The sequence below is a fragment of the Rattus norvegicus genome, chromosome 18 (assembly GCF_021556685.1).
Source record: "Rattus norvegicus strain SHRSP/BbbUtx chromosome 18, alternate assembly SHRSP_T2T, whole genome shotgun sequence".
Lineage (NCBI taxonomy): Eukaryota > Metazoa > Chordata > Mammalia > Rodentia > Muridae > Rattus > Rattus norvegicus.
In genome coordinates this window covers 2483126-2507900 of record NC_141551.1, presented here as the reverse complement: position 1 = coordinate 2507900, position 24775 = coordinate 2483126, and the positions used below count along the sequence as shown (strand labels likewise).

The 24775-nt window shown below is 42.3% G+C and overlaps 1 pseudogene; it reads left to right on the top strand.

Annotated features, from left to right (window-relative positions):
• The first annotated feature begins 251 nt into the window (after positions 1-251).
• On the top strand, positions 252-749 carry LOC108348846 (40S ribosomal protein S10 pseudogene; annotated as a pseudogene).
• The last annotated feature ends 24026 nt before the right edge of the window (positions 750-24775 follow it).

Sequence of the window (24775 nt, the reverse complement as noted above, 5' to 3'; positions counted from 1 at the left end):
CACACGCACATGCACACATGCACACACACATGCACAGCTGTGTGAGAGGGATGCAATGTGGCTTTCGCTGTCTATTCTTTGTGTTTCTGTATGTCTCAAACACTTAGAACATGCAACTGATTATGTATAAATGGGTGGGGTGCATAGCTAGGTTTAGTCTCCAGCAAAACACACTTTAAAAGAATAAATAAGAGCCCCTGGGAGAGACACCTTCCTTTCCAGCCTCCACCTCGGACCCTGCAGCCATCCCGATGTTGATGCCTAAGAAGAATCGGATTACCATCTATGATCTCCTTTTTAAGGAAGGAGTGATGGTTGCCAAAAAAGGTGTCCACATGTCCAAACACCGAGAGCTGGCAGACAAGAACGTGCCCAACCTTCATGTTATGAAAGCCATGCAGTCTCTCAAGTCTCAAGGCTATGTGAAGGAGCAGTTTGCTTGGAGACATTTCTACTGATACTTTACAAATGAGGGCATCCAATATCTCCCAGATTACCTGCACCTACCTCCAGAGACTGTGCCTGCCACCCTGTGCTACAGTCATCTCAAGACTGGCAGGCCTCCCTTGGCCCAAAGGTCCAGAGGGTGAGTGGCCTACAAGAATCAAAGGGAAGGCACACAGAGACACCAAGAGAAGGAGGGCTGTTCCCCCTGGGGCTGACAAGAAAGCTGAGGCTAGGGCTGACTCAGCAACAGAATTCCAGTTTAGAGGGGGTTTCGGTCAGATGTGATCAGCCAACTCAGTGAAGTTGGAGATTATGTTCTATTGAATAAACTTTAAAGGAAAAAAGAATAGATAGATAAATAAATAATGAAAAACAATAAGCTAGCTCCAGATGTATTCATCTGAAGTGTTCATTAATACACAGCATTAGCATAAAAAGAAGGGCACATGGTGAACTCAAGACACAGGCCCACAGGAACAGCTGAAGACCTGTAGATAGGAAAAACTACACGCCTGAAAGCAGAACACTCTGTCCCCATAACTGGCTCAAAGAAAACAGGAAAACAGGTCTGCAGTACTCCTGAAACACAGGCTTATAGGACAGTCTAACCACTGTCAGAAATAGCAGAACAAAGTAACACTAGAGATAATCTGATGGCGAGAGGCAAGCACAGGAATCCAAGCAACAGAAACCAAGACTACATGGCATCATCGGAGCCCAATTCTCCCACCAAAGCAAACACGGAATATCCAAACACACCAGAAAGCAAGATCTAGTTTCAAAATCATATTTGATCATGATGCTGAAGGACTTCAAGAAAGACGTGAAGAACTCCCTTAGAGAACAAGTAGAAGCCTACAGAGAGGAATCACAAAAATCCCTAAAAGAATTCCAGGAAAACATAAATAAACAAGTAGAAGCCCATAGAGAGGAGTCACAAAAATCCCTGAAAGAATTCCAGGAAAACACAATCAAACAGTTGAAGGAATTAAAAATGGAAATAGAAGAAATCAAGAAAGAACACATGGAAACAACCCTGGATATAGAAAACCAAAAGAAGAGACAAGGAGCTGTAGATACGAGCTTCACCAACAGAATACAAGAGATGGAAGAGAGAATCTCAGGAGCAGAAGATTCCATAGAAATCATTGACTCAACTGTCAAAGATAATGTAAAGCAGAAAAAGCTACTGGTCCAAAACATACGGGAAATCCAGGACTCAATGAGAAGATCAAACCTAAGGATAATGGGTATAAAAGAGAGTGAAGACTCCCAGCTCAAAGGACCAGTAACTATCTTCAACAAAATCATAGAAGAAAACTTCCCTAACCTAAAGAAAGAGATACCCATAAGCATACAAGAAGCCTACAGAACTCCAAATAGATTGGACCAGAAAAGAAATACCTCCCGTCACATAATAGTCAAAACACCAAACGCACAAAATAAAGAAAGAATATTAAAAGCAGTAAGGGAAAAAGGTCAAGTAACATATAAAGGCAGACCTATCAGAATCACACCAGACTTTTTGCCAGAAACTATGAAAGCCAGAAGATCCTGGACAGATGTCATACAGACCCTAAGAGAACACAAATGCCAGCCCAGGTTACTGTATCCTGCAAAACTCTCAATTAACATAGATGGAGAAACCAAGATATTCCATGACAAAACCAAATTTACACAATATCTTTCTACAAATCCAGCACTACAAAGGATAATAAATGGTAAAGCCCAACATAAGGAGGCAAGCTATACCCTAGAAGCAAGAAACTAATCACCTTGGCAACAAAACAAAGAGAAGAAAAGCACACAAACATAACCTCATATCCAAATATGAATATAACAGGAAGCAGTAATCACTATTCCTTAATATCTCTCAATATCAATGGCCTCAACTCCCCAATAAAAAGACATAGATTAACAAACTGGATTCGCAACGAGGACCCTGCATTCTGCTGCCTACAGGAAACACACAAAGACAGACACTACCTCAGAGTGAAAGGCTGGAAAACAACTTTCCAAGCAAATGGTCTGAAGAAGAAAGCTGGACTAGCCATTCTAATATCAAATAAAATCAATTTTCAACTAAAAGTCATCAAAAAAGATAAGGAAGGACACTTCATATTGATCAAAGGAAAAATCCACCAAGATGAACTCTCAATCCTAAATATCTATGCCCCAAATACAAGGGCACCCACATACGTAAAAAAAACCTTACTAAAGCTCAAAACACACATTGCACCTCACACAATAATAGTAGGAGATTTCAACACCCCACTCTCATCAATGGACAGATCATGGAAACAGAAATTAAACAGAGACGTAGACAGACTAAGAGAAGTCATGAGACAAATGGACTTAACAGATATTTATAGAACATTCTATCCTAAAGCAAAAGGATATACATTCTTCTCAGCTCCTCATGGTACTTTCTCCAAAATTGACCATATAATTGGTCAAAAAACGGGCCTCAACAGGTACAGAAAGATAGAAATAATCCCATGTGTGCTATCAGACCACCACGGCCTAAACCTGGTCTTCAGTAACAATAAGGGAAGAATGCCCACATATACGTGGAAATTGAACAATGCTCTATTCAATGATAACCTAGTCAAGGAAGAAATAAAGAAAGAAATTAAAGACTTTTTAGAATTTAATGAAAATGAAGGTACAACATACCCAAACTTATGGGACACAATGAAAGCTGTGCTAAGAGGAAAACTCATAGCGCTGAGTGCCTGCAGAAAGAAACAGGAAAGAGCATATGTCAGCAGCTTGACAGCACACCTAAAAGCTCTAGAACAAAAAGAAGCAAATACACCCAGGAGGAGTAGAAGGCAGGAAATAATCAAACTCAGAGCTGAAATCAACCAAGTAGAAACAAAAAGGACATAGAAAGAATCAACAGAACCAAAAGTTGGTTCTTTGAGAAAATCAACAAGATAGATAAACCCTTAGCCAGACTAACGAGAGGACACAGAGAGTGTGTCCAAATTAACAAAATCAGAAATGAAAAGGGAGACATAACTACAAATTCAGAGGAAATTCAAAAAATCATCAGATCTTACTATAAAAGCCTATATTCAACAAAACTTGAAAATCTGCAGGAAATGGACAATTTCCTAGACAGATACCAGGTACCGAAGTTAAATCAGGGACAGATAAACCAGTTAAACAACCCCATAACTCCTAACTCCTAAGGAAATAGAAGCAGTCATTAAAGGTCTCCCAACCAAAAAGAGCCCAGGTCCAGACAGGTTTAGTGCAGAATTCTATCAGACCTTCATAGAAGACCTCATACCAATATTATCCAAACTATTCCACAAAATTGAAACAGATGGATCACTCCCGAATTCCTTCTATGAAGCCACAATTACTCTTATACCTAAACCACACAAAGACCCAACAAAGAAAGAGAAATTCAGACCAATTTCCCTTATGAATATCAAAGCGAAAAAACTCAATAAAATTCTGGCAAACCGAATCCAAGAGCACATCAAAACAATCATCCACCATGATCAAGTAGGCTTCATCCCAGGCATGCAGGGATGGTTTAATATACGGAAAACCATCAACGTGATCCATTATATAAACAAAAGAACAAAACCACATGATCACTTCATTAGATGCTGAGAAAGCATTTGACAAAATTCAACACCCCTTCATGATAAAAGTCCTGGAAAGAATAGGAATTCAAGGCCCATACCTAAATATAGTAAAAGCCATAAACAGCAAACCAGTTGCTAACATTAAACTAAATGGAGAGGAACTTGAAGCAATCCCACTAAAATTAGGGACTAGACAAGGCTGCCCACTCTCTCCCTACTTATTCAATACAGTTCTTGAAGTTCTAGCCAGAGCAATCAGAAAACAAAAGGAGGTCAAGGGGATACAGATCGGAAAAGAAGAAGTCAAAATATCACTATTTGCAGATGATATGATAGTATATTTAAGTGATCCCAAAAGTTACACCAGAGAACTACTAAAGCTGATAAACAACTTCAGCAAAGTGGCTGGGTATAAAATTAACTCAAATAAATCAGTAGCCTTCCTTTACACAAAAGAGAAACAAGCCGAGAAAGAAATTACGGAAACGACACCCTTCATAATAGATCCAAATAATATAAAGTACCTCGGTGTGACTTTAACTAAGCAAGTAAAAGATTTGTAAAATAAGAACTTCAAGACTCTGAAGAAAGAAATTGAAGAAGACCTCAGAAGATGGAAAGATCTCCTATGCTCATGGATTGGCAGGATTAATATAGTAAAAATGGCCATTCTACCAAAAGCGATCTACAGATTCAATGCAATCCCCATCAAAATACCAATCCAATTCTTCAAAGAGTTAGACAGAACAATTTGCAAATTCATCTGGAATAACAAAAAACCCAGGATAGCTAAAACTATCCTCAACAATAAAAGGACTTCAGGGGGAATCACTATCCCTGAACTCAAGCAGCATTACAGAGCAATAGTGATAAAAACTGCATGGTATTGGTACAGAGACAGACAGATAGACCAATGGAACAGAGTTGAAGACCCAGAAATGAACCCACACACCTATGGTCACTTGATTTTTGACAAAGGAGCCAAAACCATCCAATGGAAAAAAGATAGCATTTTCAGCAAATGGTGCTGGTTCAACTGGAGGTCAACATGCAGAAGAATGCAGATCGATCCATGCTTATCACCCTGTACAAAGCTTAAGTCCAAGTGGATAAAGGACCTCCACATCAAGCCAGACACACTCAAACTAATAGAAGAAAAACTAGGGAAGCATCTGGAACACATGGGCACTGGAAAAAATTTCCTGAACAAAACACCAATGGCTTATGCTCTAAGATCAAGAATCGACAAATGGGATCTCATAAAACTGCAAAGCTTCTGTAAGGCAAAGGACACTGTGGTTAGGACAAAACGGCAACCAAAAGATTGGGAAAAGATCTTGACCAATCCTACAACAGATAGAGGCCTTATATCCAAAATATACAAAGAACTCAAGAAGTTAGACCGCAGGGAGACAAATAACCCTATTAAAAAATGGGGTTCAGAGCTAAACAAAGAATTCACAGCTGAGGAATGCCGAATGGCTGAGAAACACCTAAAGAAATGTTCAACATCTTTAGTCATAAGGGAAATGCAAATCAAAACAACCCTGAGATTTCACCTCACACCAGTCAGAATGGCTAAGATCAAAAACTCAGGTGACAGCAAATGCTGGCGAGGATGTGGAGAAGGAGGAACACTCCTCCATTGTTGGTGGGGTTGCAGACTGGTACAACCATTCTGGAAATCAGTCTGGAGGTTCCTCAGAAAATTGGACATTGAACTGCCTGAGGATCCAGCTATACCTCTCTTGGGCATATACCCAAAAGATGCCCCAACATATAAAAAAGACACATGCTCCACTATGTTCATAGCACCCTTATTTATAATAGCCAGAAGCTGGAAAGAACCCAGATGCCCTTCAACAGAGGAATGGATACAGAAAATGTGGTACATCTACACAATGGAATATTACTCAGCTATCAAAAACAACGACTTTATGAAATTCGTAGGCAAATGGTTGGAACTGGAAAATATCATCCTGAGTGAGGTAACCCAATCACAGAAAAACACACATGGTATGCACTCATTGATAAGTGGCTATTAGCCCAAATGCTTGAATTACCCTAGATGCCTAGAACAAATGAAACTCAAGACAGATGATCAAAATGTGAATGCTTCACTCCTTCTTTAAAAGGGGAACAAGAATACCCTTGGCAGGGAATAGAGAGGCAAAGATTAAAACAGACACAGAAGGAACACCCATTCAGAGCCTGCCCCACATGTGGCCCATACATATACAGCCATCCAATTAGACAAGATGGATGAAGCGAAGAAGTGCAGGCCGACAGGAGCCAAATGTAGATCTCTCCCGAGAGACACAGTCAGAATACAGCAAATACAGAGGCGAATGCCAGCAGCAAACCACTGAACTGAGAACGGGATCCCCATTGAAGGAATCAGAGAAAGAACTCGAAGAGCTTGAAGGAGCTCGAGACCCCTTATGAACAACAATGCCAAGCAACCAGAGCTTCCAGGGACTAAGCCACTACCTAAAGACTATACATGGATTGACCCTGGACTCTGGACTCTGACCTCATAAGTAGCAATGAATATTCTAGTAAGATCACCAGTGGAAGGGGAAGCCCTTGGTTCTGCTAAGACTGAACCCCCAGTGAATGTGATTGTTGGGGGGAGGGCGGCAATGGGGGAGGATGGGGAGGGAAACACCCATAAAGAAGGGGAGGGGGAGGGATTAGGGGGATGATTGCCCAGAAACCGGGAAAGGGAATAACACTCGAAATGTAAATAAGAAATACTCAAGTTAATAAAAAAAAAAAAGGGCACAAAATAGGGTATTTATTATGTATACATCTAAGTGGGTCATTTGCATACAAATGCCAAGATAGTTCCCAAAAGAGTGTATGTGGAATTAGCATCATTTGTTCTGTCATCCAGAGACAGCTAAGTGATAGGTTACTGGTGAATTTCCTTAGCGTGGTATTATGCTTTGCATATTTAATGTATTTATACCATGCTACAGTGACCGTATGCATGTTTAATGTGTTTTTACATGTTATGGTGACCATATGCATGTACTTCTTTGTCAAGCTCTTAAATTATGACTAACTGTTAAGTTGCGTGTGTGTGTGTGTGTGTGTGTGTGTGTGTGTGTGTGTGTGTGTTTTACAATTATATGTATGGGGAAGGAGCGCTGTGTTTGTGAGCAGAGAACTTTCTTGTTTATGCCAATAAATAATAAAGTCAAGAGTACATCTATATCTATATTAAGATAAAATAAGACAACCAATAATAATAAATAGGACTAAAATCCCAAAATAAATTAGATCACCAAGGGTTTTCTCCTTTTCACTTACGTGCTCAAAATTTTCATTGCATGTTTTCTGGTGAGCTGCTGCTCTTAGGACACACAATCACATCCTCTTAAGAGACCATACACAGCAAGGGTCACATCTTCCAATGGTGTGCCCCAGGAACTCTCCCCAGGGCCAACATTGAGGTAAGATTAACCCCAAGTGCAGGATGATGGGACTCAGAGAGGGGAAGCCTAGGCATGCAGTGGGCTCTGCCTTCACTGTCTGGACTGTTTCAGGATTCCGTGACGCTCCTCCACCCACTCTGGGAGCTAGACGACCACATACAGGTGCTCAAAACTCTTCATTGATTGTCCTGAGTTGGAGAAAGCTTAAAATGACCAGAAACTATAATCTGCTGCAGACACAATTACCAACTTTCCCAAACGTTTTTAAAAAATATTTTTAATTACATTTTGTGTGTGTGTGTGTGTGTGTGTGTGTGTGTGTGTGTGTGTGTGTGTGTGTGTTTATGAGTTTCCTGAGCATCTCAGGTTAAGGTCCTACTTTACTGAACTCTTGAATAGGGTTGTGGTGTTATAAACTCCAAACTCCAAAAATAATATGAACCTTATAAGAAACAGTTACAAAATAAGTAAATAACAACAAGAAAACCTACCTTTGTTCTTCCTAAGTTAGTCTGAAATCTCTCTTGGTTGCTGGTGCTAGCTGAAGAACACTGACTGGACAGTCTACTAAGTAGTTATAGACAGTTTTGCTTTAAAATCACAGATTTCCACCGTCTCACCACACAACCTAAAAAAGGTAGGAAACATGTCTAAAGATTCTGTGCTTGTCTTGTCTTGATTTATAACTCTATAATTTCTATTTTTTCTCAGGTTAGATATGTGTTTTGCCACATTCTTTCTCTGCCCTCTCAAATAAGGCAGGTGAGAGTTTTTATGGAAATGGTCTGTGTACACTTGTAAAAGAGGAAGGAGAAAGGGTACACCCTAAGTTCTTCTGGTTGTCAGGAAATAGTATCTACCTGTTAAAACCAAACTCTAAACATAGTACGAGCCTTACAAGAAATGGTTACAAAAAAAAAAAACTTTCATTCTTTCTAAACTAGATTAAAATTTAAAATCTGTCCCTTGGTTTCTGTTGTTTTCTGAAGGACACTCGTGGGACAATCTGCTAAGTAGTTATCAATATATTTTAATACTAATATATTTGAGGCTCAGATGGTAGAGCATTTGCCCAGCATATGTGAAATGTAATCTTCGGTATCAGAGAGAATAATATATTTAAATGTATTTTAATAATTAAATGTATTAATAGAACTTGTTAGCAACAAATAGGAATACTTTGACTTCTTCCTTTTCCAACTTCTACTCCCTCCCCTCTCCCTCTCTCTTCCCCTCTCCCTCTCCCTCTCCTAGGTAGGGTAGGCACCTTTGTCTTGTTTCAGGTTTGGTGGTTATGTTCTGTTTTTCCCAATAGTACAATTCCAGCTATAAGTTTTCTATAAATAGCTTTAATTACATTGGAGCATGTTTGACAGATTTCCTTTATCATGAAGGAATGATTCTATATTTAAAAAGCCCTGCAGACTCTGCTGAGAACCTCTTCGATCTTATAGACAATTTCAGAAAGGGTTTGGGATCAAGAGAAATGAGTAGCTTTCCCATGCCAACAACAGCATCGCTGAGAAGAAAATGAAGAAGCACTGCACCCATGATGCTTTCAAACAGTGATGAGTGTGAAAACAGAGCTAAGCAAGTACACAGGGAAGAGAAGGGAGCCCACAACCCAAGGCAGAACCAAGACAGGAAGAAGTCGAACAAGGACGTAGACACCAGAAAGGGTATTCGTGCTCCTGGCTGCTGAGCAGAATTGGGCTGTGAAAGATGACAACATTGCCAAGAGTAACCTCTGAGCCTGCAGCACTCTCTATCAAAATCCCAGAAGCATTCTTCATAGAACTAAATTAAAAAGTCCTGTAATTAATATGGAAGCAGGTAACAGCATTGCCAATGCTATTCTAAACAGAAAAAGCACCGACATTTCCGCGGGTGCCGTGATACCTGACTTCATTATACCGCAGAGCCACAGAGACAAAGGCAGCAGGTGCTGGAGCAAAAACAGAGATTTAAGTTGGTAGATGATAGAGGGCCCCTAGTAAACCCACATAGCTGTGGCCCCCAGATTTCTGACAGTCATCCAGTATGTGCACTAGAAGAGGTGTCTGTTCGGTCACGGTGCTGGAGAAACTGGGTAGCTGACACAGAGTGAGACTGGAGCCACATTCTCTCACCAGCTCAGAAACCAACTCAAAATGGATCAAATTTGAAAGCTGAAACTGTTGGGCCAACAAAAGCAGAGCAAACACTTTAAGACACAGGCACAGGCAAGAACTTTCCAAGCAGGACTCCAGGAGCAGAGGAATCAACCCCAAGACCTGACAGATACAATTTCATGAAGTAAAAAGTCTCTACATGATAAAGGAAATGAGTAGACAGACAGCCTACAGAATGAGAGAAAATCTTCACCAAATGTATTTTGCAGGTGGTTAAAGACCTGGAGATAGATATACATATATCCTAGAAGCCCAGCACACAGAAAGCATGGGCAGAAGGATCTTAGCAGTTAGAGCTAAGAGAAAAACTCAGCAAAGTTTAGGAGCTGGAGAGATGCTTTGGCACTTTAGAGCACTTGTTCTTGAAGAGGGCTAGAGTTTGGTTCCCAGCACCCACATGTGAATCATAACTGTCTGAACTCCAGTTCCAGGGGATCTGATGCCCTCAGCAGGCACCAGGCACACGTGTTGTTTTTTTAAAAACATTCTGTGAGGTGTCACGGTAAAGATGCTTGATGCCAACTTGGGGACCAGAGTTGGATCCTAGGGCCCTCATAGTGGAAGAAGAGCATTGACTCGCACAAGTTATCTTCTGGCTTCTACATGCACAATACTGCACATGTGCACACTTAACAGTAAGTGCAATGAAAAGAACATTGAAGAAGAGTACCATTTGAGAGTCACTATAGTAGTGGATTACTGGAGAGTCACCAAGAGAGGCTTAGATGGGTGGGTTTGAGTTTCAGGAGGAACAGTAAGTGTCTTAGAGTTCCATTATAAGACAAAGGACTAAAAAATTCAACTTACGTGGAAAGTTTACTTGGAATCATTATTTCAGAGACTTCTCTCCATAGTCACTTGGCCTGTCTTATGGGCCTGTGGCAAAAGTTCATTTCATTACGGTGTGGAAATACAAAGCAGAGGAAGACAGAAGAAGACAGGGACATGTAAGGGTTGGGTCCAATGTCTCCTTCAATAGCACACTCCTTAAGGATCTAAGCGTCCCCTCTCTAAATGTCCCATCACTTTCCATAGACACCATAGACTGGAGACAGTCCACACATGGGTCTTCGGAAGGAACACGAGTAGGCAGATATAGGAGTATGTTCAGACAGAGCAAACAGGACATTGTTGCTATTTCTCACAAAATGTCTGACATTTATGAAGTAGAAAATGGAAGCTTTATAGCAGAGAAAACCAGTTGAATGAAGTGGCTGCTGTAGCAACAGCAGTGGGAGGAGAGTGTGGGCATGAACCTTCCTAGTCACCACACCACTGCTGAAAAGGAAGGGCCTGCATCTGGGCAAAAGGAAATGCCAGGCAGGCCCAGGGCCAAGCCTGCAGAGGGAAGACAAGTTCTCATGCTAGCTGAGGTCCTGAAAGACAAGAGAAGACTAAAGAACCCACCGCTGCAGAGCAAAGGGGGCTGCACAACCTTGACAGTGGTGCCTGCATGCATGTGTACGTGCCCATGTGTGTCTGGATTTCATCCTGGGAAGGACAAAGGAAGGCAATAACCTTGTTGTTGGCAAAGTGCAAGTGACAACTGGATGAAACGATGTGACAAGGGTAAATGTGACTTGGATACGTACTTGCTGTGTCCTTGGGAGGCACAGAAGCCAGGTGATGGAGGACAAGCCATCAACCTGCCCTCAAAGAGTGCAGAAAAACAGGGTTGGAGAGATGGTTTGGTAGTTTCAAATGCTTGTGTTCGAGCAGAGGACCCAGTTTTGGTTCCCAGCACCCACGTGGTGGTTTCCAATCATCTGAAACTGCAGTTCCAGGGTATAAGCTCCTCTTCTGGTCTCCAAGGGCACAAGACACATGGAACACATTTATAAAATGCAGGGGAAACATTCACATACATAAATCAAATAGATTTTTTTTAGTTAGCACTATCTTTAAGGTTCCAAAAAACAGTATGTGTTAATTATTTACACATGTATATTACTGTAGCTCTGCTCTGTGACTATCTCTTCATCTGGAGAGAAGGGACAAGAGAATATTCAAGCAAATAGAAAATATTAATTAGGAAACCTGAGTGAAAAGTACACAGTTCTTCCAACTCCTATAAATTTAAAAGTGTGTGTGTGTGTGTGTGTGTGTGTGTGTGTGTGTGTGTGTGAATATGTATATATGTGTGTGGTAAGGGATAGAAGGGCCTCTAATCTTCAGGAATCTGAAAGATCACAAGTTCCTGAGTAGCCTGGGCTGCCTAGCGAGAGCCTGCATAAGCAAATTTACAAGGTGACCAGTACACACGTCTGCACTTGGATTTCAAGTCTGAGTCAGCCTCCAGGCCTTCACTGTGCTGGGGACTGTTACTCTGTACGTCCTGATTTTGAACAATATCTGCAGTTGAAAGCAGGAGGTAAGTATGCAAGCATGAGAAGTAAAGACAAATGTCACCCAACCCAGGTATGTAAGTTACCCTGGGTGAGGGGTGGGGCTGGAGCGGGCAAGGGCGGACACAGGCGGGGTAAACCAGAAGTCTTGGAGAGGATGAAAGTGTGCAGCCTTGGTTTTCCTTGTTGCGGCTACTGAAATCAAAGTGAAAGGTGAATATCCTGTCAGATTCTTTTGACAAGATGCATGGTTGGAGTGATCGTGAGGAACCTTGTCCTGATAATTTAGAAATTCTAGCAACTCTCAATGTGTCTAAAGTTGAGCCTTGCCTAGATTCCTAGGTACAACCCCCTTGGTTCTTTCTGGGATTCCCAGGGGCTCCCACTCATCTATCTCCAGGTTAGACACTCTCACCAGGAATGGAAGTGGAGCCACAGAAGGCAAAGCCTTTGGGAGGTTTGAGCAAATAGGTTTGTTGGCAGGTAGCCACGCTATACTCATTTCCGATGCCATGTGGTTGAAAGACTGTGCATCTGTGAGGGTCACAAGCTCTGAGTCAGAACCCTCAGGGGCCATCACTGTTCCTCAAGGGACATTTGAGTTCCTGTACAGACTTCTCCAAGAGAACAAATACGCTCAAAGCTCATACAATCTCTCTGCACAGAAGCTCTCCCACAGACCTGAAACACTGCACTAACTGGTCATCCATCACCAAGAGCAAGCCACATGAGCAGCACTCCAGAACAAACACCACTGCCATCAACCTGCATTGCAGATGTCAGGAGGCAAGCACCGGGGTATCCAAATATGAGGGGTGCGTGCCGCTCCAGTGGGAGGTGAGGAGGATTCGTGCAAGCAACATACACTCATCTCTTTTTGGAGTTCTCTTTCATGAGTAAAGTTCAGATTTTAGAGATCAAACCTGGTTGTAAATGAGGTCTTTAAAACCTCCGAAGTGCTTTACTGCAGAGTTTATGGTCTGTTTACACTGAAGGCAAGGGGCAGGCCAGGGGGTAATCCCAAAGCCTTCAGTAGACATCTCTAAAGAAGAAAGGGGAACTCGGGCCCTTGTATAAAAATACTTCCTTGTTCCACCTGTGATTTGTGGGTGCAGAATTCTTCCAAAGACAGAGGTCATGCCCCCAAGGAAATTAGCCCAACAGTCTTTGCAACCATTAGAACCAGTCCCTGAGAGCACAAGAAAAAAAGAATTCTAGAAAAACATGCATTTGGAGATTTGAAAATGTTTGAGCAAATCTGAGATAGGTTATATCACTTGGAACTAAGAAGCCATGGGTGACAATGACACAGGAGAGTCACTGAATGGAACCAAAATGCAACAGCAGCTGGTATAACACGGCAGAAAATTCCAAGAAAGAACCCAGTCATATTTTTTGAAGTTTTATTACTTTCTTTTTTGACACACCCTAGTTCTTGTGCACATCAACTGTGAATTTTCTGTTCTATAACAAGGATGTAGGTTACAAAGTGTATGACCCTCTGATAAATCCCACCCTTGTTACTGCTCTGGATAAACCCACAAAGAATGAGATGTTCATGGCCTTTAGCCCAGATTGCCTGGCTGAGCCTGCTGTTGGTGCTAGCATATGGAATCCCCATCTCCATCATGGTAAATTTCTGGATGTCTTTTGGTGCCTAAGGGGCACACTTCTTAAAACCCACTCTATAGGTATGTTTGTGAATGGTGATGACATGTTTTTGAGTCACCACCTCACTGATGGCAGGATAGCCCTTCGCTCTCTGTGTTAGATAGTTTTATGTCAAAATTGATACAAGCTGAAGTCATCTGAGAGGAGGGAATTTCAAATGAGAAAATGCCTCTATAAGATTAGGCTGCAAAAAAGCCTGTAGGACATTTTCTTAATTAGTGATTGATGGGGATGAGCCCAGAACAGTGTAGATGGTGCCATCCCTGGGCTGGTGGTCCTGAATTCTGTAAGAAAGCAGTCTGAGCAAGCCATCAAGAGCAAGCCAGTACTCAGTATACCTCCACAGCCTTTGCATCAGCTCCTGCCTCCAGGTTCCTGCCCAGACTTCTTTTAATGGTGACCATAATACGAGAGTGTAAACCCTTTCCTCTCCAACTTGCTTTCTGGTCAAGGTGTTTCATCAGAGCAATAGAAACCCTAACTTACCACCTCCTTCGGAGTAGCCATCCTGTTGGTCCCCCTACATAAGCCTGGCTGTCCTGGAACTCATGGAGATCTGCCTGCCTCTGTAGAGATTAAAGGCGTGAGCTACCATACTTAGCTGGATGAGAGCTTTTGAAAGTTCAAAGCCAGATCCTGTGACAGGTAGGCATTGAACAATACAGAAAACATTTTTATGAAAATCACCCAAACTTTAAGTTCTTCCCTTGAAGTTACAGAAGTAGTTGTCACCTCAGTGACAGAAATTACGATATGAGTACTCTAAAGGATAGTGACAGAAAGACTTGGGCCCTAGAGACCTGGGTCCTAGAGCCTGTCCCCTCTACTTCTTCCTAATGGCATTCTGACTTTCAAAATGTGGAGCCTAAGGTGAGCTTCAAATAGCTCATCACTGACTGTGTGATAAAACTGTGTGTTAAAGAGCTGTGAAGTCAGCACCTCAGACGAGAAATGTTCATTAGTAATGATGTTGGAGGCTGTGAAATGCACTGAACCAAGGATTTATGGTAGTGGTACAGCATACATTACTGGCTTGGAGGCCTGAGTACCCAACTACCCAGGTATCCCAAGTACCCAGTAATCCCAGCACTTGGGAAGAAGTAGGAGAGTAAAAAGATTAGCCTCACCTACATAATGAGTTCAAAGCCAACCTGGACTATATGAGACCCTATCTTAAAAAAGAAAAAGGAAACAAGGAAAGAAGGAGAGATGGAGGGAGGGAGGCAAGAAGGAAGTGAGAAGGGAGGAAAAGAGAGAGAAACCGAGACAAATGGTCTTTACATTACTAAGAAGAAAAGAAATTTTCCATCTAATTAGTCTTCAGCTAGGGAGGCCATCTAGGCTAGGCATAGTAGAGACTCAGGAAGTATAGCTAAGACCATTGCAAGTTCAATGCCATATATAGCCAAGTTCAAAACTAGCCTAGTCTACATAGCAAGTTCAAGGCTGCCCGGGTCTACAAGGCAACTTCCATACCAACCTGGGCTGCATAGTGAGACCCAGTGTCAGAACAACAACCAAAATGGTGGTGGAGAGGAGAAGGGAAAGATCGAGGCACGGGAGTGAACTGGGGCAGTCTCCGCCCGTCTGTCTCATCTGACTAAGTGCCATCTGAAGTTGGGCAGACCTTTGACCTTCAGGTTTCAGCATGAGATAAGTCACGAGCTTCCCAGATGTTTCTCAGAACTGAATCCTCCGTTCCCTATCAAGCTGTCTGCTAATAAGTAAACAAACTCCAAACTAAGAAACAACTGACCTCAGGACAGCTTTAAAAGCCGTGTGTCAGGTCACCCGAGATTAAGCAGGCAGATCTATTGTGAATTAACACTGGACAAGAATTAACTGGGGTTTCCTTGGGAAGATTTTCCAATCATTCTACACTCCTATCTACTGCCTGGCAGCCATTCTCACAGGTGACACATCCAGTGTACCGTTTAAAAGACAAGATTGATGTAAGGAATTTAAGCAATAGCATTTGAGCTTCTACGGAGCTACTTAAATATTTAAGAGAGAATGTGTCAATATTTAGACTAAGCAAAGATACAAGCAAACACATACCCTATTAATTATAGACACAGTTCCTACTTCAGAAAAGGCCTAGAATGTATAGCCAGCATGAAGCTGCCCCAGTATTAAGTCAGAGGAAATTCAGCAAGAAAACATTTCAGTCTACATATGTCTATAAAGGTTCCTTGGAATCATCTAAGTTACATGAGGTGGGGCTGCTGAGAGGGCTTAGTGGGGAAAGGCACCGACTGCCAAGCCTGAAAACCTGAGTCCCACATGATGAAGAGAGAACTGACGCCTGCAATGTATGCTGGATCCCATTTTCATCCACTACAATACACACACACACACACACACACACACACACACACACACACACGGGGGGGGGGGGGTTACACGTGCGATTGGACACAATAAAGAAATGTAATTTTTAAAGTATTGTTTAAGTGAGTATAAAAAAGCCGTATATAGTATAGTAGGAACTTCCAGGCTCAGATCAAATCAAATAATTCCAAAATGTAAGGGAGATAATGTGAGTGGAAGGCCGCAAATATACTAGGGTATCACATATGTTGTTGATCTTTGGTCCACAGCATGCTTAACTGATGCAGTTTGCTTCACTGAAGTTGCAAAAGGTACTTAGAGGAAATTATTTGTGACAAGTATAAAAGTCAGTCAGGATCAGGATGCTCGTCACCATCAGTTGTTTCTAGAAATGCACACCATTATTCATTCATTCATTCATTCATTCATTCATCCATTCATTCATACCTACTAGACAATCTGTCTTTCTGTGCAAGGTGCCAGGCTCTCCCAAGACTTCAAAAGACTGAGACAACAACACTGCTTAGCTAAAGAGCTCAAGGACAGCCCGGACAACACGCTGTTGAGAAAGACCAAGCAGAAAGCCATTCTTTTGGTAAATCAAATTACTCAGGATGGATTGAAGGCTCTGCCTGCAACCCCAGCACTTGAGAGGTAGAGGCAAGGAGGCTCAGAAATGTAAGGTCACCCTTGCCTGCTTAGTGAGTCTGAGGCACAAGTAAGATCTTGTCTCAAAACAAACAAACAAACAAACATCCTTGTCAGAAATGTCTTACTCCACCTTCCCATTCTGCTCCTCCGTCCCAGCAGGCATTCTGCACCTCTTACAAAACTAACTTCTTCTTGCCTCCTTGTATAAGGCCAGTCATCCTTCACCATCTTGTGTTCCTGAGGTAGCACATTTCCAATGGTATCACTAGGAAGATGTTTCCTATCTAACAATATCCAACAAAGGTCAGAAAGTAGCTATGGTTACAGAAACAGCCCTGTTACATCCTAATTGGATCCCATAGGAAGTACACTGATTTATCAACCTCTTGCTGCTCCTCAGCCTACTAACCTCCCCTTCTCCACAAAGCCCTGCCTCTGTGGAAGCTGAGGTCTTAATGCCAGGGACGCTGTCTAGTCTATCTGAGACGATCAGCGCTCCCATTGCCCTTGTAAAGGTGTACAATCAGGAATGGACTCATGACTTCATGACACTTCCTGAGCCAGCTGAGAGGCTGGCAGAGAGAAATGACTGCAAATAATCTGAGGTTTAGATCATGTGTTTAAGATTCTTAGCCTAAACTCAGACCTACCTCTTCATTTGACCAAATTCACCAGTTCCACTGGGAGTCACTTGAAAGTCTTCATTTGGTCCCAGATATCTATTAACAATTATTAGTTAATGAAAGTAATCACTTTGTACCTTCTGAAATTTTAACCATTTGGGAGTTGCAATGGTAAATCACAATACTGAGCCTTAGGATCTAAACATTCTTTTATGTCTCGTTTTCCATATTCCTCAGAATTAACGTTCTCCCAGGCGGAGTCTAGATATGCTTTAGAATCTTGTAGGGTGGTAGGTAATGGCGTTGAGTTTGTAGATATACAGCTTCTGGTGAATGCAGGTAGAGCTGAGGATGTAACTCAACGTAAGCACACTCTTAGAATGTGCAAAGCAAGGTGGGGAGGGGGAAGAGAAACTTTTAAAGGTAATTCAAATGAATATTTTCCAATATGAAAGGGAGAGATAAGAACTAGCTTGATCAGGGCTGGAGATATGGCTTAGTGGTTAAAAGCATGTGCTGTTCTTGCTCAGGACCTGAGTTTGTCTCCTAGCACCCACACAGCAACTTACAACCAGGAGATTCCATGCTGTCTTCTTACCTCCTCAGGCACCAGGCATGGATAACATGCAGACACATGCATGCAGGCAAACATTCATAAAAATAAAATTTTAAGTAAAAAAATAATGTATTGAGATTAGTCAAACAGCTGGCCAGTAAATAGCAGCCCCTGACCCACAGGGAGACACCAGATTAGTTCTAGAACTATGCAGCAAACAAAATAATCAGAAGCTAAATCATAGCATAAAGTTATTGTGTCCTTGCAGACAAGTCCTTTAGGTGCAAATGGCTTACTCAGATCTTTAGCAAGGACATTTCACTTCCATGGAAATCCTGCTCAGAAACCACACCCCAGCTCGTGAGGCCCTCAGAAAGACAACAAAGGAACCAAGGAACCTGGCATTTGAGACTCTCGCCCAAGCAGGATGCTTTCTTTCAGCTGCCCTACAGCACATTGCAACCCTTGTCATGTGACTATGTGTGTCATCTCAGAATCTTAGAGCAGATTCCCAAGGGTATCTCGATCAACCTACAGTTTCCACTCTAAGCCCCAAGTCCTCTTCTAAGCCACATATGTTACCAGAACTCCTAATACCTCATGTTGTTCTTTCTAGTGTTCCAGGAGTCCATTGCTTCTGTGAAGCAGTTCCTGACCTTGGGAGATAGGAACTTACAGGTTCCCTATCCAAAAACAAACTTGAGAGTACCCCATCACTCAGCAGCCCACACCGTAGTACAAATGCTTTCCTCAACAAAGATATTTGTTAATGGCTAGACTCCTTGAGGTCATAGATTAAGTCATCTAAATTGAACAACAGATGACCCGTGCCTGTAAGCCCAGCACTCTGGAGGCAGAAGTGAGTTGCCATGAGCTGAAGATCAGCCTGGGCTACCTGGTGATTTCCAAGACACACATACACACACACACACACACACACACACACACACACACACACACGCACACATACACACACACACACGCACACACATGCACAGGTGCACATGCACACAGACACTCACATGCACATGTTCACACACACACACACACACACCATATTCACAACAATTTTTAAGTCATTTGTATTTTTAAGGCAATTTCAAACAATATTGGCAAAGCAAGTATCTGTTTTCAGGGCCTCTAAGAGGCAGAAAGGCACTTGAAGCCATTCTCAGTACAAGCCCTACTCTATAGCTTCACACCGTGAGGTCCTCACAGTCAGACTTGTCCATGGGAAGGGAGGAGCAGTTGTGGTTTTCTGCCACCAATAGCAAGACATCATGGGTAGTTTATCAGGAAGCAGGGCTCTCTGCAGAGGAGACCTCTGTGACTCTTTGACCCTTAGAAAACTCATAAAAGGATATATCCTTCCTTGTCCCCTCCCCCACAACATTTAGGGTAGGAGGAAAGAACTGACTTCAGGAAGGAGTTGGGGGCCAAGGGAAGAGTGATTGCTTTCACCAGGCACTGCCAAGTCTTAAGCCCAAGAGATGAGGTTCCAGCCAGAACCTGGACAGCATCACACAAGCATAACACCGCAGGGGTGTGCCTGCCAACTCTCCAGGTGGTAGTCGATTGCTGCCTTCTCCCCAAAACAGCCGCTGGGTGCCAGTTGGGAGTGGGAGGCAGAGAGTGGAAAGGCAGGTCAATCAGATACTTAGCCCTTGCCTGGTATGAAACACACATCCCAGGTGTGAGGCCAGAGGCCAGGTGGCTCCACATGAAAGAAAGGTGACAGTCTTTGTTTGTCTGGAAAATTCGGGATGGGGGTAACATTCTCAGAAGACCAAATCCCTTCTGCTGGGGTGTGTGTGTGTGTGTGTGTGTGTGTGTGTGTGTGTGTGTGTGTGTGTGTGCACGTGCACGACATGGTCCTGGTATATAGCTACATGTACATATATGAGCACATGTGTATGAAGGCCAGAGATCACAATATCAGGTGTCTTCCTCAATCACTCTCTACCTTTTATTTTTTAAGACGAGGCCTCTCACTGAACTTGGAGCTCACTGAGCCTTTCCCCCATGAGTGTTAGGACTGAATTCAGGCCCCTTTGTTCATGCAGCTAACTTATCCTTATCCTGACCCCCTCACCCTCACTCTTTTTATTAAAACTAAGCCTGATCTCAGTCTTTGAAAAGAGATAGGCTCTCAGAAACCCTAGGAGTATAGCAGACTCTAGCTAATTATCAAAATCTTAATCTTCTCTGGATCTATAAAGGCTAGGAGGGTGGAGGGTAAGGTTCTATGAGAAGCTCCCAGAGAAAATGAGAGAATATTGCAGTCCACATTTTTGTATTCCTAAACCTTTTTTTCAGACTATGAGGAGATACAGTAGATTATTTCCCTTCCTAAAGTTTCCCAGGGCCTGGATGGGAATATAGCTCTGTTAGGAGAGTTCTTGCTTAGTATACACACACACACACATAGCCTTCATGCAATCCCCCAGAACTATATAGACCCAGTATCAGGGCATGTGCCTATATTTACAGCACTGAGGAGATACAGGCAGGAAGATCAGAAATTCAAGGTCATCCTTGGCTACATAAGTAGTTTGTGGTCATCTTGAGCTACATGAGGCCCAGGTTTTAAAAAACAAATTTCCAATGCCTATAACTGTGATTGATGAATAGATTGGATGGATGGATGCATGGATGGATGGATGGATGCATGGATGGATGGATGGATGGATGGATGGATGGATGGATGGATGGATGGATGGATGCATAAAGACTCTGACCTCTAGCCGAACATACTTTACGGTGAGTATGTTCACCTGAAACCTCTAGGTTTATTCCATGAGCTTTATGTGAGTAAATGGAGTGTCTCCTTTAAGCAGTATATTCATACTCTTTGATATTTAATAGTCAGCCAGTCTAAGACCTTTGGGGTATACTTACAAGCTTGTGTCATTTGTCACCTGTTAGCTAAACAGAAGAAGAGACTTCTATTAAAAATATAGGCTCCTGGGCTAGAAAGATGGCTCAGCCATTAAAGGCTAGGCTCACTCACAACTAAAAGTTTGGGACTTCAACTCTAACCATTTAAATATAAGAAAGATAGTTCACAGAGTATAATTATAGATATAAACTATAAATAACTATAAACGCAGTGGGGAGAGGACATAAAGCCAACACAGTCTAAAAATAGTAAATGTTGGTATTTTAAATACATTTTTCACTTCCTTACACTAAACTATGTTCTTGTTTAATTAGTCTTAGGTATAGTACCCTAGCATGTGTTGCATCCAGATGATGATGGCTAATAGGTTAGATATAACCTAGGGCTTCTTTCTTGGTGGCCTATACCAGCTGTTCTTCCCTCCCGAAGGTTGCTGTCCTACCCACTACTCAGCCTCACCTACATCTGCTCCTAGGAATGAGCTTCTAGCTATGAGGGACACTACTATCTAATAATAAATAGTATGTGGCCCCTCCCACATGCACAAACATAATGTGTGGCCAGTGTGGGGACCATGATGAGAATTTCCGGGAAGAAGCTGTGTCTGTAAAGATTGATTGACTGGTTAAAACCACAGTGATGTGGAGGGGTTGGAATGTTTCGGGCACAGAGGCTAATTACCTTATCTTTGGTTAGCATTAACCCCTGGAACAACCACTCACCCACCTCTGTGTCAGAATTAACATCCTGTGACCAACAAATGAAAACCTTTCAGTATCTATTCACTTAGCAGACCACTAGCTGCCAACAGCCAGGGCCTTAAGAAAGCTTCCTCATCTTGCTGCACCAGTATCTTGTGGTGCCCTTCTGGTGTACCCACCAATGTATTTTAAACTTGCTTTGATTTTATTACTTTATTTGTTCTATAAAACTATAAAGTTTCATGAAACTGCTTCCATGTTGGAACATGGAACTTGGTGTAGCCTAAATCTGTGTTCTGGGCCATGGTCATTCTAAATGGCTCCAAAATAATCTATCTCTAAAAATTAGAAGAAAATAAAAAGGATGGCACACTCCTTTAACACAGCACCTAGGAGGCTGAGGCAGGTGGGTGTCTGTGAATTCAAAGCCACCCTGTCCTACAGACTGAGTTCCAGGACCAGGCATGGTGGTGTGCACCTTTAATCCCAGCACTCAGGAAGCAGAGGCTGGTGGATCTCTGTGATTTTGAGTTCAGCTTGGTCTCCATGTGCACTCCAGGCAAGCCAAGGCCATATCTCAAACAAACAAACAAACAAAAAAACCAAAAGTATTAAAGACTAGAAGGGTGGTTCAGTGGTAAAGAGCACAAACCGTTCATCCAGAGGATGTGGGTTTGATTCCCAGCACCTACATGACAGCTCACAGTCATCTGCCCATGTCCCCAGGACTCTGATGCCCCCTTCTGGCCTATGCAGGCGAAAGGTATGTATAAGACATCTAGTTGACATATGGCACTGAAGTCAGCAATTCTTATGAATTCCTTAATATGAATAAAGCCAGAAGCATCAAAGGCTATTTTCTAAAAGCCATAAAGAAGAGGCCGAGACATTTATACACATAAAACGATAAGAAAAATTTAAATAATAAAATTCAGAATTAAGAAAAAAACCATTTGTTTGAAAAGAATAGCACTGCAGGTAAAGATGTCACCTATTCTAATAAACAGAGTTCAATCCTTGGAACCCAGGTAAAAGTCGAGAGAGAAAACCAACTGTACAGGGTGCTGAGCACACACACACACACACACACACACACTCTCTCACACACTCACACACACTCACACACACTCACACACTCACACTCACACACTCACACTCACATACATTTACACATCACACACACTCACACACTCACACACTCACACACTCACACACTCACACACTCACACACTCTCACATACATTTACACACTCACACACTCACACACTCACACAGACAGGCACACTCATGCACCCACATATATGTGCATACACACACACAAGTTCAAGTGCAATGGCATGTGCACATGCCCACACACATGTAGTTAACATAATCATAATAATAAATAAAATAAAAACTTAAAAAAAAACTTCTTTAAAAGGATGACATCTTCTAGTGGCCACTACAGTTCATGGGATATACCCATTACTAAGTAAACATTTCCTGAAGGAACAAATCAATAAATTAATTAATTTGGAAACATTTCTCTGAGGTTGAATTTGCAAACACGTGTGCCCTCCTTGGGGTCAGTCACCTCCTCAGCTCTTCACTGGTTTATCGGCTTCATGGCAATAGCGTCATGAGGACACTCTCAGAGAGCAAGGGGTGAAGGAAGACATCTTGTTTTGACTAAGGTCTGTTTGTTCCCTCCTCCTTCTGACTTTCAGAAAATGGCCTTTGATACTTTGGTCTTAGCCATCAAGGAACTCAGTAGAATTGCTGACCTCAGCACCTCACGTCATCTAAACGTCTTGAAAGCATTAGTCATAAGCTTGTGATCACTGTACCTAGAACTTCTGAATGTGTCAGTCATAGGTCTGATGACACTGCAAAGATGACATCAACAGAAAGGATAAGAGCCCAGACCTTCCCTTCTCAGGGACAAAGAACTGATGAAGATAGAAGCAGCCAATCACATGAGTGGACAGACAACAAGAATGTGATCTGTACCTGTCGCTTGCGCAGAAACAGTGCCAGAGACCAGGCTCACCTCTGAATGGCCACCCCTTACCCTGGTACTGCCGCAGCCAGCAGATTAGGAGCTCGCTCCCCGGAACACTGTTCTCATACCTCCCACACCCTCCCCCTCCTAAGGTGTGTGTGTGTGTGTGTGTGTGTGTGTGTGTGTGTGTGTGTGTGTGTGTGTTCATCAGAGGAAGACTTGCTGACACTCGTTCTCTCCTTCCACCATGTGGTTCTAGAATTAAACTCAGGTCTTCAGGCTTGATGACTTGTGCTTTTACATGCTGAGCTATTTCTCTGGCCCATATTGCTTCTCTTAAATTAAGTGAATCTACCTGATGCTACTGAATAGTACATCTACAAGTGATAAACATAGCTAAATTTACTTTATTTTCTATATAATCTGGTTATGTGAACCACACTGGCCTCAAACTTGCTATGTATCCCAGGATAGCCTTAAACTCAATATCCTTCTGACTAGTTCTCTAAAAAGTTAAGATTACAGACACAGGCAACCATGCCCAGCCCTTAAAATGGTAAGGCCTATGTTCTGCACATTTTAACAAAATAAGAAAGTGAACATTGAGATTACCAGCTGAGGAGCGAAACCAGCATCCATGGACCTTACAAATCAAGTCAGGTCATTATTAATCAGCATGTATTGGCCCTCACTCAGTTCTCCTTTAGACACATATGTGTGATGACCTTATGTGTAGATACCAATAATAACCTCATTAATTAATGAGACACAGAAAGATGAGTACCCTTGTCTAAAGCTACACATTCATACCAAGAGACCTGAAACAGGGAGAAAAACAAGCTATAAGATTCCACTAAACATGCTATTTAAACACTTGTGCCTCAGGCATGGGGTGCATATATGTCATCTCAGCCCTTAAGGGGTGAACATAAGGGTACCAAGAGCTCAAAGTCATCCTCACCTACACAGAAAGTTTGAGGTTGGCCTAGGCTACTTGATATCTTGTCTCAAAAAAACCCCAAAACAAATAAACTTGTGCTTACCTCGTCATCAGTCTCCAAGAGACTGAGTGTGGATCAGTCCTAAGTCTGTGGAAATTCACCAGAAGCATCTGCACAACTCCCCAGTACTTTCTAGAGCCATTGTGGTTCCCTAAAAGCATCTAGAAGCAATGTCTCCCTGAAACCCCATCAGGAACTCACACACACACACACTCTGGGAAGCTTCACGTGTTGTCTGGTGGGTGTTTTCAGCTCTTGCTGTTGGCCCCCAGCCTCATTCATTGGCTATTTCAGAAGCACTGTCATCTCATGAGATTTTAACAGCCCAAGAATGATACCTACAGTTCTGTCTT